Source organism: Cucurbita pepo, chromosome 6 (genome assembly GCF_057944985.1).
Source record: "Cucurbita pepo subsp. pepo isolate OVF chromosome 6, ASM5794498v1, whole genome shotgun sequence".
NCBI lineage: Eukaryota > Viridiplantae > Streptophyta > Magnoliopsida > Cucurbitales > Cucurbitaceae > Cucurbita > Cucurbita pepo.
Genome location: NC_141803.1, coordinates 5206077 through 5208831, shown reverse-complemented (window position 1 = coordinate 5208831; position 2755 = coordinate 5206077). Strand labels below are relative to the sequence as shown.

At 32.9% G+C, this 2755-nt stretch overlaps 1 non-coding gene across 1 annotated transcript; it reads left to right on the top strand.

Moving 5' to 3' along the window:
• Positions 1 to 1571: 1571 nt before the first annotated feature.
• Positions 1572 to 1642, top strand: TRNAG-GCC (transfer RNA glycine (anticodon GCC)). The gene has a single exon. It is a non-coding gene; the product is annotated as a tRNA-Gly (tRNA).
• Positions 1643 to 2755: the final 1113 nt, after the last annotated feature.

Genomic DNA, 2755 nt, shown 5'->3' with positions numbered 1-2755 from the left:
GCTGTGTTGTATCATATGTTTGCCCCTCTTCTTATGTTATCACGCCTCGGCCTGTTCGATTACGAAGATGTAGAGCTAATGATTCTTTGAAAGCTGTTGTTTCAAACCTTCAGAGGTCGTTCGTACTCGACTCGATACACTTGTATGCATGTACTTCTTGACTTGATGTGGTTATGGATATCAAATCAGTACATGAAGAGCTGTTTCATAGTCTGTTGTTATTTTTGGTCATGTTTTTGTTTACTTTTCCAGGTCTTTTGAATTTGGTTCCATCTTTTGATCTTTCTATACTTTATGCAACTTGTTGATTGAAACACTTGAATTCCCTCTTGGATTCACTTTTAAAGACGGGTTAAATTACCGAACGTTTTTCTACACGTTTCAACACTCTTTTTGGAGTGAAAATCTATTGGAATGTCGAATGTAAATTGAGACTTGCATGAATGTGATGACGTTCGAGTTCCAATTTGTATTTTATATCAAGTTACACCATTTCTCGGTTTCAATTTTTGTTTTAATAGAATATAGCTAACCTAGTAGGTTTTGTGGAATTCTGGTAGATTTACTATGAATACATGTCGGGGTATAAGTGAAAAGAAAACTATTATTCGTCCTCGTATCCTATAATCACGGTAGCTACAATCGTAAATATTCTCAATTTTTAAGCATTTTTTTGCATTGATGTGTTAAAAATGAATGACTTCTTCGTCAAAGTGATCGAGAAGATTCTAGACTCTACATCCCATTGTTTCCACGAACAATCCAAGAGTATAGTTGTGTGCTTAAATAATATATCTTTTATTTCATGAGTTTTTCGGGATTGTAATTCTAATCTCTAACACTTTGCTCGAACTTGTAATATCTTAATCAATTGAGTTGTGTTCCGGTTGAAAATATTTTTCATAGTCATCGTTTTCAAAATCTATCAAATACAAAGTTATAAGGTCTAATAGCTAAACGTAATTAGTGCTTTTTTTTTTTTTTTTTTTTTTTTTTACCAACTGAATTATTTTAACAATATGGTAATAAGTCGGAGTAGAAATTGGGATAAAACACCGTCAGTAGAGATGTATGTGGAGCGGGACAAGACAAAGAAGGGGCAGAAAAGCTTTTGTTAAAAGAATGTAGAACATCCTAATAATTCAATAAATATTTGATAAGCAAAAAAATATAATATATTGTTAACGTAAGTTCTACCGACTCAAATTTCAATATTACAATAGTATTCTAGTTATACATTATATATAAAGTGAGCTGGGTAGGTCGGGAGAGAGCGGGAATGGAGATGAAGAATATAATTCTCGTCTTGACTCGTTTAGCTAACAAAGAGAAATCTCTTTTCGCTCTGTCTCTCATTCTCTATTTAAACATGGAATCTCTATCTTGTTTAGGCAAGACCAGTTAAGTGGATATCTGTTACTTTCACACTATTCCACGTCACCTACGCACGTGTTCTTTTGTTTTAATAAATGGTTGAGTTCACGAGTGTATATATATTAGTTTTCCTCAAATTTAGGAGTAAAATGAATTTATGAATTTATAAATTATATTTTAGAAAAATTAAAATATCAGCACCAGTGGTCTAGTGGTAGAATAGTACCCTGCCACGGTACAGACCCGGGTTCGATTCCCGGCTGGTGCATGTTTTTCGCTTTTTCTTTAAAAAAATTATTTTTATCTATTTTTCCCTTGAAATAAAAGCTTTCTTAGACTAGACCCGGGTTCGATTCCTGGCTAGTGCATATTTTCCGTTTTTTTAAAAAAATATATTATTTTTTTCTATTTTTTTTCTTGAAATAAAAGTCTTCTACCATTACGTTGTAATTAAATGTTTACGAGTAATTTGTAAACATTTTTTTTTTATAAAAGTGAAAATTATGATAAGGAAATTTGAATATCGATATCCATATTTTAATCTTAAGGTAGAAGTTAATCCTATACTTTAACTATGTCGATAGACTTAGCAAAAGTAAATTGTTTTAATACCGTGGACATCATAATGTAATTCAATTGATTAAAACATTATAATTAAATTGTTTTATTACCGAGGATGTGATTACATTTACTTGCTTGTCGCCGGGCTCTAGAGTAATAAAGTGGAAAGTAGGCCCACTCTCGTAACCGTGCGAGAGGGTAACGAAATTCAATTGGATGGTTATACTTCTTCGAAAGTTATTAGTGTAATATATACTCCAGCTAAGTCAACCTAGCTTGAAAATAGAAGGTTGAGTTGTGAACTCTATTTTTGTTGTTCGGGTCACTAACTCGAGTTGATCTAAAAGACTTTCTCATACTATGCTATTACCAATCGCGGGTAACCCCCGAGTCAGTTGCCCCTGACCTAATCAAAACCATTATCCTTGTGACCAAACAAGGACGTTATTAATGTAATATATACTCAAGCTAAGTCAACATAACCTAACTTGAAAATAGAAGGTTGAGTTGTGAACTCTATTTTGGTTGTTCGGGTCACTAACTCGAGTTGATCTAAAAGACTTTCTCATACTATGCTATTACCAATCGTGGGTAACCCCCGGGTCAGCTACCCCTGACCTAGTAAGAACTATTATCCTTATGACTAAATAAGGACCCGCTAAATTACTTCTCGAGCGAGAGTTCCATAATTCCGACCAGAAACTTGTTGGGAGTAAAGTTTGTGTTGTATCATTCTTAATCATAATCCCCATAGGGTTTTATTTTTTATTTTTTATTTTTTATTTTAAAATTTATTATCTCTGCATTTCCTTTCCTTTAA